This window comes from Lactuca serriola, chromosome 8, assembly GCF_051521515.1.
Source record: "Lactuca serriola cultivar US96UC23 chromosome 8, Lser_US96UC23_V15, whole genome shotgun sequence".
NCBI classification, from domain to species: Eukaryota; Viridiplantae; Streptophyta; class Magnoliopsida; order Asterales; family Asteraceae; genus Lactuca; species Lactuca serriola.
Window position 1 is genome coordinate 19,916,300 of NC_136415.1, and position 11,417 is coordinate 19,927,716.

The following is an 11,417-nucleotide window of genomic DNA, read 5'->3' on the forward strand; positions in this document are numbered from 1 at the left end:
CAAATGATAATTTCAAGACAAACCACATACCAAAAAATCCTTGTAATCGAGAAAGAATGAGTACAAGTATTTTACAGATATTTGAAGGAGAAGTAAGGAGTACAAATGTTTTACAGACATGTGAACACCCAGTATTCTAAACATCTTAAGATAGTGAATCTTCTTCATTCATACCTTCATGTGCTGAAAATATTGCAACTAGCGTGATCAACAGCAACGAAATCAACAACGAAATTGGAGAGATAGAAAATAGGATTATGGTTCAATCAATCACCTATGCTAGCGTGATGCTAGCGTGTGCGACAACAGAGCTGAATATGAAGATTGTGATTGGAAGAAATGATCAACAGGGGCAAAAACGTGAGATATGGAAGCAACGATGGTAAATTTCCTGTGAACATGTGTTGTATTGGAAATTAGAAATGAGGGCATTATTGTCCATTTACAATGTTTTTTTAGTTATAATGATTAAAAAATTATGAAATAAAAAATTATAAATCAATAAAAATTATCAAAAAAATTAGATTTTGGTATATATGATATTAAAAAACATTAACAAGGGCAAATATGATAATTAGAGTTTAGGTCGGGTAAATACGATATTTAGATCTTTAGTAAGGGCATATACGAAATTATCCCTAAAAGAAATGAAAGGAAAATGGAAAATAAATACCCCAAGGATATTACAGTCATTTTACTATTTGGAAGGACCAAAAACACGACGAAATCATCTTAAAAGGACCACCAATCCAAATAAGTCGTGGTTTGGACTAAGGGGGTGTTTGGCTTAGCTTTTTAGAGGGCAAAATTCCTTTTTGGAAAAGTTGCAAAAAGTCAGGTTTTCCTGACTTTTCAAAAAAGTTGATTTTCCTTCTATCTAAAATCCAAAAGTAACTTTTAAAAATCTTTTGCCAAATATCTTTTACCTTTAATCTTTTCCTAAAAAGACTTTTGGTCTCTCAAAAGCTAAGTCAAACACCCCCTAAAACCCCCAAAAAATATATACCACATAGACCATTTTTGCAATTTTGTCTTTATTTTATTTTGTTTTCTATTATTTAATATATAATTATAATTTAATAATTTAACACATTTTTATATCACATATTTTAATATATAAAGTTTGGTACATCGGAATAAGTTGTTAAGACCATTTAATTTTTATCAAAATTATATTGCAATCTAACATAAACAAACAACATATTCAACACTTTGTCATATAATGTCATCTTCTTTGCTTCATTACAAAGTAAACTTTTTGGTATATCTTCTTGATAAAATATACTGATTTTATAAACTTTACCATAATATTAATATAGTACACCCATCATCATTTACATAGAACACATTATACAAAATATCATATCTTCAAAAACTAATTAAACTATAGGTTATTAGGTTTCATTAACAAAGTTGTGTTTATAAAAGTCTTTGATAACAATATATAAAATGACAAAGAAAATGTAGGTGAATTGTAAATTCTAATATATTTTAACTACATAGTTGTTATCATGCATAACGCACGGATACTCGTCTAGTTAAAAATAAATACCCTTTAATGTATCTTTTGCAATTATTAGACCTTTTGGCTTTCGTATAGGTTACTAATCATGTAAGATTCCATAAATGTATAATCTACACCATTCTTATTAGAGAGAAGACAACCTTTACGAAGTATGTGGGAAACACACGTAGTCTTTTTCAACCTTTGTTCAAGTTCAGTCTTTTTCAACCTTTGGTCAAGTTAACCAAACGCCTAACAATTAGTGGTCATCTATTATGTGTATAGAGCTTTTAAAAATATTACAAATCATGTAAGTTTTCAAAAAATAAACTTTAATATCGAACAAAATATCATTCGTAAAGTTGAATAAAAAAACATAGTGTCATATACATCGAATATATAATAAGGTATTATTTGTTTTTTATAAATATATAAGAGACTAATGGTGACCATCTTTGATAACTTCTAAGATGTTCTTTTCCATGATAAGTTTCTATTCTACGCTAACAAGATTAAAACTTTAGAATAATCATAAAATGAACACTTTATGTGATGTGATTGATGTTCGATAAAATATCATATATTTAAGTACTCATACAAAATGACTATTAACTTTGCAAATCACCAAAGGTCTTCAAGTTTAACGATATCAAAGGTTGATGAAAAAATTTGTCTCAGCCAAAAATTGAAGGCTCAGTTATTACTGGAAATAAAAGGTATAGATTTAAGATTAAGATAATGGATGTGCGTTAGGCTTCTAAAAAAATAACTTTGCAAACTTTCAATTGTTAAATTACAATAAAAAATGTGAATTTATATTTTGTTGACAAAATCTACAAAAAATAAAAAATAAAAAATAAAAAAGGTATTTGAGCAATTTCACAAATATAAATGCGAAATAGAATTTTACTTATATTTTTCAATTTTAAGGTTTTATAATTTTATAGTTCACAAATATCATAAAAGTATGGATGACCAGTTTGTACCAAATCCCGATCTCGTATCGGAACCGGTACCGAACTGTACCAAATTTAAAAATATGAGACGGTACTCGGTACTTCAAAATTATGAAATTCGGGATTCGGTGCCGATATTAGTACCGAACACCGGGTACTCCAAAATCATGAAATTGTCATTTGCTTCTGTGGTCATGAATGTTCGTTTGTGGTGACTCAAGTGTATGATACATAACCTCATATTCGCATGAAAGATCGATTAGTTGTGGTGCGTATAAGTTGACCTGAACACCCTCGTATGGGAATGGTCATTCTTTCTAAAAAGAAAAATGATAACTTAATGAAATTAATGGTCAATTTGTGCTATAAGTAAAAAAAATATAATTCTTATAAATATTACATCATAAAATAGTAATTATCCCTAAAAATTTAGTGATACAGATGTGTTAAAGTTTCCAAAACATGTTCACCATCCATGTTCTCTTCCATCGTCTCGTTTGAAGAAAGAACAAATGTTTTCAAACTTTGTGGTCATCTTTTGATGTATGCATTTAATGATACATATGACTCAAAAAACCTCTACCTTATAATTTGTGTTATTGTGTATGCATCCCACGATTTGAACACATGAAATATTATCCAAATTCCATCAGTTATTTGTGCTACTTATTTGAAGGCTTTTGAATCATCCAATTATCACCAAACATCACAAATTGTACATTTCTTTTATTATTATTATTATTATTATTATTATTATTATTATTATTATTATTATTATATAAATAATAATAATTTCAAATCATTGCAATCTTGTCTCTAACACGTATGGTGTTCTTACAATATTAAAAACAAAGGTACATATTCTCTTTATTTATAATTGTGCCAAAATACAAAACACATAAAATAATTCAATTTTCAAATAAATTATTGAGTAGGGTCAATTTGGAAGAAAAAAAAATATTGCGTGGAAAGAAGATCACCACCAAAACACATCTCAAAAACTGTCATTTTCATTTACATATGGTGTGCTTCTTTTGCAAAATTTATTACTTTCTAAATTTACTAAATAAACTTTCAAGTATTTATGTTGTAAAGTGTGTGTGTGTGAGAGACACAAACAGGTTGACTGTGAAACACGGTCAAGACTCGGGAGCAAGAAATTACGTGGATTTCGTTTAAAACTCTACAAAAATTAATATAGAATATATAAACGAATTGATCAAAGGTTTTTTTTTTTTTTTTTTTTTTTTGATATATTCTACAGAGGATACATATACAGCAAAATATTACATCACAAAAGGAAAAAGCCTATCACAATAATTACGGATAGAATTAAAGATCCTAAGAGAGGAAAGAGAATATATGGTGGAGAGAAAATAATTAGTTTCCAATACTCCCCCTCAAGTAGACGCATGTAGATTTCAAATGCCCAACTTGACTAACAATTCACGAAGGGATGAGAACCAAGAGGTTTCGTGAATAAATCTGCCACTTGCTGTTTGGAGTTGATGAATATTGGCTCAACTTCCTTTCGTTCAACACGCTCACGGACAAAATAGCAATCTATTTCAACGTGTTTTGTCCGTTCATGGAAAACGGGATTGTTAGTTATGTGTTTAGCCGCTTGATTATCACATAACAGTTGTGTTGGACCAGCTGCAGCAACGTTGAGCTCTTTCAGTAACCAACGAACCCATATAATTTCACTAACGGATGTAGCCATGGCCCGATATTCCGCCTCGGCAGAAGAGCGCGACACCACCGATTGTTTCTTGAATTTCCAAGATATTGGAGCTCTTCCCGACAAGAGTACATAGCCCGTTCTAGATCGCCTAGTAAGAGGGCATCCAAGCCAATCCGCGTCACAGTAGGCTACAAGATTAACATCATCTACCTTCGGCAAGAGAATGCCATGACCAACGGTGGTTTTAAGATATCTCAGTACTCGGTTTGCAACTTCCATATGATTATGTCTTGGATCCCCAACGAATTGGCTTAAGATATTCACAGAATATGCTATGTTTGGGCAAGTAACTTGTAGATAAAGCAGACGACCCACAAGTCTCCGATATTGACTAGCATCAACCTTTTCTTCTTCTTCTCCTTTGTCGAGTTTTAGGTTCTGCTCCATGGGAAACGAACTGGGTCTGCATCCTTTCATTCCACTATCTTCAAGAATGTCCAGAGTGTACTTTCGTTGGCTTAGAACCAAACCCTCGGATGTTCTTGCAACTTCTATTCCTAAGAATTACTTCAAAGGACCAAGGTCCTTTATGCTGAATTCTTTGTCTAGATGGTTCTTTGTTCTTGCAATATGCTTTGTATTGTTTCCTACAATAATCACATCATCCACATATATGAGGGGTCCCACATATATTCCTGCATTTTTATAGATGAACGAGTGATCTGCCTTTGATTGCTTGTAACCAAGACCTGTGAGCGATTTCGTGAACTTGTGATACCAATTTCGTGACGCTTGCTTCAACCCATAGATTGACTTCTTGAGTTTGCAAACTCTTGTTTCATTATTTCTTGAGAATCCTTGTGGGATCTTCATATAAATTTCTTCTTCAAGATCACCATGTAAGAAGGCGTTGTTCACATCGAGTTGTTGAATCTCCCATCCCCGTTTCACAGCAACAGTAAGGAGAGTTCTCATTGTTACTAATTTAGCTACCGGGGCAAAGGTGTCATGATAATCAACTCCCTCCATTTGTGTGAACCCCTTTGCCACAAGTCTCTCCTTGCATCTTTCAACCTCTCCGTTTGGTTTAAATTTGATCTTGTATACCCATTTCGAATCAATGGCCTTCTTTCCCTTTGGTAGGTTTTCAAGGGTCCACGTCCCGTTTCGTTCGAGAGCATGAATCTCCCTTTTCATAGCCTCCTTCCAATTTTCATCTTGAGCTGCTTGATAAAATGACTTTGGTTCATCATGGTTGCTAATGTCTGACATAAAAGCTTTGTGAGAGTTAGAAAATTGTTCATAAGAAACATAATGAGATAGCGAATGTACCGACGAGGACTCTTGATTGGATACGGGTTGCGTGTGATCAAGCGAAGGGGGGAGTTTTACGTGATAATCACTTAAATGTCTCGGTTGTGTTCTCTTTCTAGTCTGCCTTCCTTCTTCGAATTCTTGTTGAACAGTGGGTATCTCTTCATTTGTTCTTTCATGTGTTTCTTCTAAGTGAATATCATTTTCTTCCTCACCACTTTGCATGTCTTGACCAGTTGCTTCCAATTCAGTTTGCTCAATTTCATCGGTCTGCATGGGAGCTCTCCATGTCTCAGTATCTTCAATGGGCTCCTCATGCGAAGTTTTATCTCCTTCATCTTCAATGGTTTGGGAGGGAACTCCCCCTTGCTCCATATTTTCGATGGGCCTGTCATGCAAGTCTTGGCATTCGGTGATGGGATCCAAGTGTTCAAATATTTCTTGTTCGTATTCCTTCAACTCTATCTTGGAAAAAGGAAAAATGTTCTCGACAAATCTAACATCTCTTGTCATCACCATCTTCCTTTGTTGTATATCGTAAATTTTGTATCCCTTTTTTCCTGGAGGATAACCCATAAACACACCTGGTTTTCCTCTCGGCTCGAACTTGTCCCCATTGGCCTCAACGTTTTTGTAGTATACCAAACAACCAAAAACCCGCATGTGATCGTATTCAGGTTGACTCTCAAATAAGATTTCATATGGAGTTTTGTTGTTTATAACTTTTGATGGTAACCGATTTACTATATAAGCAGCCGTTAGAATGCACTCCCCCCAAAAGATTATCGGAAGGTTTGCTTCAAAACGTAGAGCACGTGCAATTTCCAAAAGATGTCTATGTTTTCGCTCAACCACCCCATTTTGTTGTGGGGTATAAGGACAAGTTGTTTCTAGGATAATTCCCTGCTCGCTGTAGAATTGACTCATGTAATTTGACACAAACTCTCCACCATTGTCACACCTAATCCTTTTTATTCCCTTTCCAAATTGAGTTTTGACCATATTGTAAAAATCAATTAAACAATTACTAGCCTCATGTTTGTGTTTCAGTAAATAAACCCACACGGTTCTACTAAAATCATCAACTACCGTTAGGAAATAATTTGCACCCGTAAGTGATGGTTTCCTGTATTTGCCCCAAACATCACAGTGGACTAAATCGAAACAATTATTTGTTTTAATATAGCTGACCGGAAATGGCAATCGAGTAAGTTTAGCTTTATTACAAGAATCACAAACTTTGTCTTCAAAATTCGAGGAAGCACCCTTAAGAAAACTAACATGCGATAACTTAACATTAGAGGCATGTCCGAGTTGTTTGTGCCATGATTCCATTGTCACCATCATCGCTCACCTTTCTTCTTTTATTCCCCCCATTCGGTATAGACCACCATGACAGTTACCTGCTCCAATCAAGTTCCCCGCCTTCAGATCCCGCAAAACAAAAAAATCGGGGAAAAACGTCACTACACAGTTAAGATCTTTAGTCAATCTTCGTACAGATAAAAGATTGCATGTAAAGTTTGGCACATAAAGGACTCCTTTAATGTCTAATCCCTCCTTTAAAAGAAAATCGCCTTTCCCTTTAACTGGGATTGATTCTCCATTGGGGATTGTGACAGGCCTTTCAATCATGCTCATGTTCAAGTTTTGAAGTAAGCGTCCTTTGCATGTTATGTGTTCAGTTGCACCCGAGTCCACAACCCAGTCCTCATCGACCTTCATCATACCTGCCATGTTAGCCACAACAGGTTCAACTTTGCTTCCTTCAAATAATTTCAAGAAACTTGCGTACTGCTCCTCTGTCATGCCTGGTATAGGACATATTTTTGTTTCTACCATTGCAGCCTTTGGCCTTGACTTATCTCCCTTGCCCTTTCCCGGCCACCATTCCGGGTAACCAATTCTTTTAAAACACCCATCTTTATCATGCCCGTCTTTTCCACAATGACTATAGTGTGCTGTTTTGTTGACCTGGGAATTCATCTTTCGTCCATCCTTTTCATATTGGTTTCGCCTTCCCTGGAAATTTGCTTGAAAGGCTGCCACTTCACGGACCGGTCCTTTTGATGCTCCAATGATGCGCTGTTGTTCATCTTCAGCAACTAAATGATACACATTGTTGAGGTTTGGAGTTGGTTTCATTGCTAGAATTTGAGTCTTAATGACGTTGAACTGATCATCAAGCCCCATCAAAAACTCATAGATTCTTTCCTTTTCTTTTAATTCAACCATCTTCCTTCCGAGTTCACACTTGCATCCATTGCATGAACACTTGGGAGTTGGCAAAATCGATTCAATTTTGTCCCACAAAACCCGTAGTCTCGTGTAATATGCTGAAACTGTCATGCCATCTTGCCGGGTGGTATTTAGAGACTGCTTCAGTTCATATGCTTTGGGGGCGCTTTCCTTCCCAAACCGCTCCTTCAAGTCTCTCCAGATCTCGGCTGCAGTTTTGGCGTATTTCACACTGTTGCGAAGTTCTTTCTCCATGGCTGTGGTTAACCAGCCTTTGATCATCTCATCACAACGCATCCATGGTAGGTATTTGTCTGATCCTTTTTCTGGCATCTCGATCGACCCATCAATGAATCCAGTCTTGTTTTTAGCGAACAGAAAATTCATCATCTCCTGTTCCCAATCGCCGTAGTTTTTGTCGGTAAGAGTATCATTTATGTGTAACTGTTTTGGATAGTCGGAAGCGTGTAGGTAAAAAGGAGAATTGTGGTTGATAGTTTCTCCTTCATCTTTGTTCTTCAAAGCCTCATCTCCAGCCATATGAACTATCGATTAAGGTTTCTTTGTGTTTTGATTTTGGATCACCCTGCTCTGATACCATAAACGAATTGAGATATCAAAGGTTTTTTTTTTGATATATTCTACAGAGGATACATATACAGCAAAATATTACATCACAAAAGGAAAGTGCCTATCACAATAATTACGGATGGAATTAAAGATCCTAAGAGAGGAAAGAGAATATATGGTGGAGAGAAAATAATTAGTTTCCAATAGATGTATTATGCTATCATATATTTTAATTTTAATTTTTTTTGTTTATTCAGTAAAGGAAAATCGTAAAATTTTCCAAATAGATCAAATACTGAACCAAAATACCGAGTGTTCAACTTGATTTTTGTTGGAACGTAAAGAATTAGCAAGGTCATAAATAGGGGATAAATTACAAAATAGAATTAACAATACTAAGATCAACCAACTCACGTTTTGTTTTACATTTTTCGTTCAAAAGATAAACATGTAAGACCGTGTTGTCAAAGATCTACGATTTCAAGATTTAACCGTTCTAAATAAATGGTGTTTCAAAATCTCTAAAGAAACCAATTTGTAGTGATAATAACCGCATCAAAAGATGCCTACCTTACATTCGGTCCATGTGATCAAGTCTTCAAACCCGGTGTGGAGCCTAAACTATTTAACAATTGTTTATGGTCTATGGATCCCTTGGTTTGAAGGATTTTTTACCAAAAAAACAACAACAACAACAACAACTTATTAGTATATTTTAAGACATCCAGAATGTATTCAATCCCATACAGTTTAATGAATTGCCACATCTTCTTTCTAAAATCCATATAACTTTATTATTTTTTTTCTCTACAATGCATTGAACTCTACAAAATTCAAAAGAATGTTACAAAAATGTAATTTATAGTAAACATTTAAGAAGTAAAAACTATCATTTTTTCCGATTGAAGAGTTCAATGACCATTGAACTCCAAATTCATTAAATGTCAAGGTGACATCTCACAATGGTAGAGTTGCATTCATTGAATGACATATGGACTTGTCACCTCATTCAACTCTCTCATTAAACTCACAATTGTAGATGCTCTTAGTACTAACTTAAATTAAAAATTACACTCGACATCAATGCACAAGTGACTGATATGTTAAACGTAGAAGGTGAACCATATTCCCCTAGTTATGTTGTAATTATTGTTTAAAGACCAAAATGTCTTGCACAAAGAAGCATTAAACTATTGATTTGTGTCCGTATGTATTCCATATGTGCTTCTAATATATCATCTTTTAATAACCATATGGATGTTTAATTTATATTTATCCTTCATTTGTTGTTTTGACAATCTAAAAATAATCATACATTAAAGAATATGTTATATAAATGTCTTTTCTTAAGATTTGCCTACTATCATACAGATTCAAATTACGCCTAAATGGCATTGAAGTTCTCAATATTTACAAAACTGTTACTACCTTATTTTTACCATATGAATGTTCTTTTTTGTTGACATATAACTATCTTACTAAATAAAGGGGACTTAGAACACTAATTACAACATTGGGGGGAGAGAGAGAGAGAGAGAGAGAGAGAGATTTGTGTTTAATAAACTAACAATCCGTTTCCGAGTTCAACTTAACGAGAAAAAAATGGATGGAAATGAGAAAAAAATAAAAAAGTTGGTGTTATCGAGTTTCATTAAAGGAAGAAAGTTGAAGGAATTGGGGGAAATGGAAGGATCATTTTCCTTCAAATTTGGAAGGATTTTGAAAGAAAGAACAAAATGATTAATATTTCTTCACTTTTCTCCAACTTGGGAACACACAAAAAAATTGTTTTCTTTTTTTTTCTCTTCTTTTTTCTCTCGACTTTCTTTTCTCTTCTTTTCTTTTCTTTTTGTTAAACTCGAGAACTAGGCGTAAGTGTCTTGCAATATAAGTTTGATGACAAATTCGATACAAGAGATCTCAGGTTCAAATCTTAACGCATCCAAAATATTGTTAGTGTTTTGCAATTGATCTTTCACACGAGTGAGACTTAGGGCGAATAATTTATTTGTTTCAGCATATAAATGTGAAACTATTGGATCGATTGTGATGACGACTTTGTTGGTGCTATGGAATTATCGCAACTTAATCGTTTTTGGAGAAAAACTATTTTTGATTATATTGTCAAGATTTCATTGTATTAGTTTAGTAGTCGGAAAAATAAGTCGTTGATTAACTGGTTTCATTATTATACAGTCTGATTATAAAGTCGTTCCTATATAATTTTCTTTCTCCGCTAACTCCTTGTAGGGGTGCTCGTTTGGATGGATCGGTTTGATCCAATCCAATCAAGTGAATCCAAATTAATTTCGTTTTTCAAAACATGGATCCGAATAGTCCAAAATAAATTCAAATCCGATCCAATTGCAATTCAGTTGGATCGCTTTTTATAATTCGGTTTTCAAAAACCAAAACATTTTAAAACGAGCTATAATTATAATATTACCCAACTTTACACAAGAAATAAAAACAAATTATTTAGTTGTGATTTGAAATTTATAAACAACTAATACGAAGATATATTATAGTTAAATATTTTATAATAGAAAATTTTTGAGAGAAATTGCATATTAATGTTTTTTTATCGGGTTAAACATTTTGAACCTATTTGAAAAAATAAATTACAAAATTAATAAATAGCTATAGATATATATTATAAATAGATAAATAATAAATGTTTATTCGGTTTTTTTGGACTATTCGGTTCTTATTTTATAAACCCAAACCAATCTAAAATCCAAAATAATAATTCGGTTTTATTGAAAACTAATCCAAAAATCTGAATATTCAAACCAAATAGTCCAATTGGATAATTCGGTTTTATCCGAATAGTGAACGGTCCTAACTTCTTGTTAGTTCGATAAAAAAATCTTGTTATTTAAAAAACAACTAATAAAATAATATGATTAAATATCTTCAGAGGAGATTCTTAGGGTGTTCCACAGTGACACCGGCAAGGTTGTTTTTTTGTGTACCTAGTGCAAAACTTTTTGAAATTTTTTCTACTATTATGTTAATGTTTAAAAAATATGCAACTACGTAATAAAAAATATGATGTTATATGCGAAATTTTTTCCATACCACATCTAATATGAATTCTTGCGTCCTTGTAAAATGTAATATGAAAAATATGATGGAAATGTACTAAAGA

General features: G+C 33.4%; 1 pseudogene; it reads right to left on the minus strand.

Moving 5' to 3' along the window:
• Positions 1-3,898: 3,898 nt before the first annotated feature.
• On the minus strand, positions 3,899-4,591 carry LOC145066685 (secreted RxLR effector protein 161 pseudogene; annotated as a pseudogene).
• Between the last annotated feature and the right edge of the window lie 6,826 nt (positions 4,592-11,417).